The 6,408-nt window shown below is 32.8% G+C and overlaps 1 non-coding gene across 1 annotated transcript; it reads right to left on the reverse strand.

Annotated features, from left to right (window-relative positions):
* Window positions 1–2,312: 2,312 nt before the first annotated feature.
* On the reverse strand, window positions 2,313–2,384 carry TRNAM-CAU (transfer RNA methionine (anticodon CAU)). Its single transcript has one exon. It is a non-coding gene; the product is annotated as a tRNA-Met (tRNA).
* Between the last annotated feature and the right edge of the window lie 4,024 nt (window positions 2,385–6,408).

A 6,408-nucleotide genomic window follows, 5' to 3' on the forward strand; every position in this document is an offset into this window, starting at 1 on the left:
CGGTCCCAAATCCTATACTCCACACATGCTATGCTTGTTGTAACAACACTAATGCATAGGAATCAATAGGCTACTGCCTAATTTTAAAAGACTGTGGTTTAGAGGGTTAGAAAAAAATATATAGTAAATTGAATACCATTTTAATTTGTATCTACGTTTTGGCGTGCGATGTAGAAAACCGTTCGGAAGTATTTTGTTCCACGGACGGTCACTGAGAAATAATTATTCCTATCTTATAATAGAAAATATAAAATAATTTTTATTAATTCCACAAAATGGTAATAAAGGCCTACTATTTCTTAAGTGCTGCTTCATCACTACTGAAATTGTCGCTCACATTATATCTTTAGGACCACAAGGAGCATCATATTTGTATATATCACATAATTTGTGTTCGAACATAATTTATAACAATGCCGGACTCAGCATGAATAAATACTAAGTAGTGTAGTATTCTAAGATGTAGAAAATAAAAATACAATCGATTTCATGATTGCTCACTCCAGCATCGATTTATGTTTATTTGTTTATTAAAACAATGACCGTGAAGATTTGTCACAAAATCCTTCATGATGAAAATTTATATTAGCTTTCCGGAGCCTGTTGAATAGTTTCGATACTTAGGACTCCATCTTGACAAGAGACTTACTTGGAATCCAGACACAAGACTGAAACGACAAGAAACTGCTCGTAGATTCCGATTGCTACAACACTTACTTGACAAACGCTCTAAACTTCCCATTCACTACAAAAAATTAGTATACACTACAATAATCAGACCAATTTGGACATATGGAATTGAGCTCTGGGGCTCCACCAAATTATCAAATTCTTCCCGCATCCAATCGTTACAATCCTAAATCCTACGTAAAATCCTTGATGCTCCTTATTACGTTACAAATAAACTCATACACAAAGACCTTAAGATCCCATTCATTGCAGATTTGGCCCAAAACAGATATGCGTCTTATCAGTCCAAACTCCTTAACCATCCTAACCCATTAATTCTTAATCTTTCGTCCTTCACAATCGCTGATAATCCTCCGAGGCGTCTGAAAAGAAGATGGCCACGGGACTTTCTAATTTAAATTAATGTTTGAAGTACCACCACATATTTACTTATTGTATTGTTTTGTACAGTTGTAAATTAAATTAAATAAATAAATTTAAAAAAAGCTTTCCCAATATCTAACATATTAGTGCCCCTATAATATTTATTCCGAGGTGCATGAAATGAAAATATTATCAAATTTAAGATCGTGCACTGCCTACCGATATATTTTAACTTTTCATTTCTCTTATATCTTTAAATTTATGGAAAATTTATCTATTTGTCAAATAAGGGATTTGCCTAGTAGCATGAACTGCGGTATCTACAGGGTAGATAGTAGAGCCGGGGACACAGGACAGGAGAGATCAAAGGATGTTAATTGGACCACCTTACCTGGGGCAGTGCGGTCGCCCCCTGCGGGCCAAGGTATTTAGCCAAAGGGACCAGACCCCCTAAATCAGCTTAGGGGGCACGGGTTTACAATATCCCTTCTCTGCAAATAATTACTGACCCATTTATCCGGCGGCTGGAAATAATTAGCAGTACAAACCTGTGATGATACCGTTAGCATTTACCGGTCAGTGAATGTCCACATGAATTCAATTCTATGTACACAATAGGATAGGATTAATAGATGTTCTGGATACATATCATACTTAGCCACCAGTTAATTTTAGTCATTAAATAAACAATCATTAAATTAGAGAGATTAATATAACTAAAATGTAAAACGGAAACGGACGTAGAATAAATATTTACCAATAATATTTTTTCCTCTTATACACATTAGTATTAGTGGCTCAATGCTTACCCAAAATATTTTATTAAAACAATTGAAAACTCATTGCTCTTAAATAACTTATTAACCCACAATCACCTATTTAACTATTATTTATTGCTTTAATAAAGTTAAATACCACCGAAAAATTAAAAAATATAAGTACACATTTCATTTTTTGTTCCTTATATTTTTATTAATACTACTCTAATCTAATCAAACTTACAAATCTACACTAATAATGTTTTATTTGTTTATATACGAAGTATATAAATAAATTATAGTATACCATGTATTGTAATGTACATAATATTACTTTAAAATTGTTTAATGTTCGAATTCAAAACTAAATTGATCAGGCTTGGCCTTTCAAAATTGATAGATAATCAAAATATTTTAGTCTAAATTAAAAACAAATTTTCTTTAAACATCGATTAAAAATATTTATTTAAAATAAAATATTACTGTTTAAAATAAAAATACTAGCAGAGCGTGGTTTCGATCCACGGACCTCTGGGTTATGGGCCCAGCACGCTTCCACTGCGCCACTCTGCTCTGAGTAATGGAGAGGGGCGAGAGTTTTCTACCTAAGGGATGTATGTGTTTGTGTGATACTATCAGGCTATGTATGTTTTCATACATAAATAATGACGCTTATAACGACCTCAAATAAAACAATGTAACGGTTATAGTGAGGAATATTTCTGGACCCATGATTTTTAGAGTTTTATCAATTACTTACATTATATGATTGGTTTTATCGGCAATCGGCTATGTATACCATTTATCATATATTGTATGTATTTTGATATATATCTCTGTTTAAATATTACCATTCTGACAACTATTAATCTACTATTCTTAATTGTAATATCTCATTGCATGTTTTAATATAGATATAACTATAAATTATATAATGATTGGAGAAGTTTGTTGGGGGGTGCGGTCAGCAAAGAACAACATAAATAAACAAAACCATATTTATTTATTTTATGCCGACGTTTCGACGTTTTAGGTCTTCATCAGGGCTATAGGACAAAAGAGATAACAACAACATTTAGAGAAACACACAATTGAAAAGGAATAGTATACAAAAAAATTTGGAACTATACAAAATATTGAATTGAATCATAAATGATAAAAAATTTATAACTGATAATTGAATAGTAACAAAAAAAAATTAATTGATTGATAATCGTGGAGTTAGATGGTAGGAGATTGAAAACAGTGAAAGATAAAATATAATATCATGTAGGTAAGAAGATATGTAGTGTCTTAAAAGTTAATGACAAGTAGTGTCTTAAAAGTTAAGTTTGAAATGAAAAAATAATTTTTTTTTAGGTCAAATAAAGGTTATTTGTCTAGCAGACATTTAAAAAGATTTCAGTGTACATTTTGATATAACATTAAAACCTTAAGTTAAATATATACTTTATAATAGTAATAAATAATGACTGTATGAATAGCTCACCATGATTCAGAGGCTTGGTTATGCAGTAGGTGAGGAAACAGGTGTTGTTTAAAGTAAAGGATGGATGAGGATTGAGGGATGATGGTAGGAAGAGCATTCCAAAAGGAGGTTCTACGTATGATGAAGGATTTGCTAAAGGATGCGTTTCTATGGGAGAGCATACATAAATCGATTTGGTTGGCTCTTAATGATCGTAGGATGAGGAGATAATGGATATAAGTCGGTTTTTTAATTTTAAAAACTTAGAATAGGAAAACACTAAGGAGGTATTTCCTTCGGGGAGGTAGGATAGAGCCACATCAACTCGATAAACCAACGGAAGACAAAAGAGCACCTGAGAAACCCGAAGAAAAATCATACGAAGCATGAGTCTTTTCAGTCTCAACTATATGCATTACACTCGTGCATATATCGAAACATCAGGGCATGAGACCATATAAGTATAAAAAACAAAAAAAAAAAGTGATGTGTTGAGGACCTGATAGCTGAGCAGGCTGGGGTCACAAAACGCTTGGTTTAGAAGATTGTGGGTTCGATTCCCACCTGGGCTGGTCAATATTTATTTCGTGGCGGCCCCGAGAAATGAACCTTGAAAATCCCAATCTGGGGCTGTATAGGCTCTCAATGGAGGACTTAAGCAAAAAAAAAAATGTTATATCAGCCTAAAGTGGTTGTGTTATAAGACTAAAATAATAATAGTAGTAAATAACATATGTAAGATTTTCCTTATTTATTGATTTTTCTTAATTTCAGATTTATTTGCTTTTGTAAATTTTTACTCTTCCATAATACGTTACCTTCTTATACAATAATTTGTTATCTTCTTTATTTTCTTCCAATTCCAATTTTCTTCCAATCCAAGGGCCTTCATCCAAACTAAACATTCAAAAATTACTTATCCCTACAATTATGATAAGGCAGCAACCACTTAGGGGTCATTATGATTTTCGAATTAGCAAAGGATAGTCTTCTAATTCTAAACTTTTAGGGCTGTACCCTCGACCACACACGGTAGTCAGTCAAAATATGTTTAGTGGTAAGTTCCGTTCCGCTAGTCTGGCATACGGATGGAGATCGCGGGCCATAAAATAACCATGGGTCAGGCGCGTATGACATATTCGAAGGCGCGCCAAAATCATCTTCTGTCTGCGCACATTTCTAGTTGATGATATTCAGAAGAGACGTCACTTCTGATTTATACTAATTTATTATCCGTAAGATTTGCTAACTTTCAATTTAATTTTATGTGTAATGAGTTCCATAGAGCCAAGGTAGGTTATCGAAGTTAATGCCGAAACGTCGACACAGAGTGAACGAAATATTTCCCTTATTTGTGTTTATTGACCGCAACCCCGACTGATTAAATCTTTAGTCCTTAATAAACGCATCTTTAAAAAAAAATAATGATATTCTTAAGTAAAATAATTTCATATTAAATTAATATTTATAATTAATAAAATGTGATTTATTAACTCATATGATACCTTAATATTTAATTAGGTCTGCTTACTTCAATCCATTTCCTATGTTTTTTACTGAAATAAAGAGGAATAAACCTAATTTTTTTTCTTCTACTTTCATTTCTGGTGTTATGCAATCAATTAAATGCCCATTATGTGTATAGTACAGGTACGTATAATCGATAATTTTGCCAAGGAAGAAATATATTTGTATTTTAATATACTTATCCTATTCCACTTTTCGAATTGCAAGTATAATAATATATACAAATAACAATACGGTTACGCCTCCTTCAGGCAAGATAGGGATCAGGTGGGAAGCGAACAGATCCCAGTGTCCCATTCCTTTACGACCCGACTCCCGCAGATTTGACTTTCATAAGCCGCAACAGTTCGGTTCTCTTAGGATCGTGCCCTATCCGTTGTGTACCGTTAGCTGAGGTGGAGTAGGCCTCGAGATCGCTGTCGGGTTTGTCATGCTACTTCTTCTTGTTCCGATGTCACGTATATCGGGAAGGAAAGAGTAGTATAGGTCGAAAAATTGTCGAAATAGATTGTGTTTTACACGCATGGCTGATGAGATAGTTAAAAGAAATATATTTAGATGTGGCGAGTTCTGGTAAAATAGTACAATAATTAATTATAAAAAGATTGTCCAGGTGGCGGACAAATAAGATACACAAAAGTTAAATTTACTCTAAATGTTCCCTAGATCTGAACTTTAAATGTTTTACCAACTTACAGAAAGCCGCAGGATAGGAAAACTTCAAGGATAGATTGCAACTTGATCGATTTGAATAATTTTCCCATTAATTTCAAATCAGTGATATCAGTTTTACGATCAAAGATTGTCTTTACTTACTCTGAAACAAGATTGTTTGTTTATCGTTGTTTGTTTTAAATTATCCCCTTGCTAGTTTCATTGTGTTACCATAACTACTGTGTTTTATCCCGACAAACTATTTCCAAATTTGCTAATAATGTTAAGTGACTTCATTAAAGTTCGTGGACTTAAAAAGATTAGCAACTCCTACTAGTTGGGTCAGGAAATGGCAAGCTGTCGTGTTTTGAGTTAGTTAAATCATATTATTACTGAGCATTAACGAATCACTGTTGTGTCGTCAATATCTCGATGTATTTCCAAAAGAACTTATTATACTGAAATAAATATAAATTTCTAGGAAATACAATAAGCAAAATTGTACGATGACAGAATGATTTAATTTAATAATACAGATACACAAAGAATTATCAGAAGATAGTTATGTTATGATAACTACCAGAACATAACTATTTTCTGATATTAGTTTATTTTTTCAATTTATTTATTGATATTTACAAATGTATTAAAAGTATATACAATAAGTAAATTTGATGTCAGTTATACAATGACATGATACAGACAAGTGGAAAATCTACCCATTGATACGAGTTGAACCCCGGTAACTTTTCTAGAAGAGAAGATCTCGAGGCCATCTTCTTTTCAGATGCCAATGAAGGATATCAGTTAATGAAGTAGTAGCCCGGTTAGAAAAAAGTAGATTTGGTTGGTTAGGAAGTTTATCATGGAAGTATTGGTATCTGGTTCAGACCAAATCGGCAACATATGAAACATTGAGGTCCTGATGCATGATATAACTTGTAAAAA

Source organism: Halyomorpha halys, unplaced genomic scaffold, assembly GCF_000696795.3.
Source record: "Halyomorpha halys isolate HHAL.00 unplaced genomic scaffold, Hhal_1.1 Scaffold21.1, whole genome shotgun sequence".
NCBI classification, from domain to species: domain Eukaryota; kingdom Metazoa; phylum Arthropoda; class Insecta; order Hemiptera; family Pentatomidae; genus Halyomorpha; species Halyomorpha halys.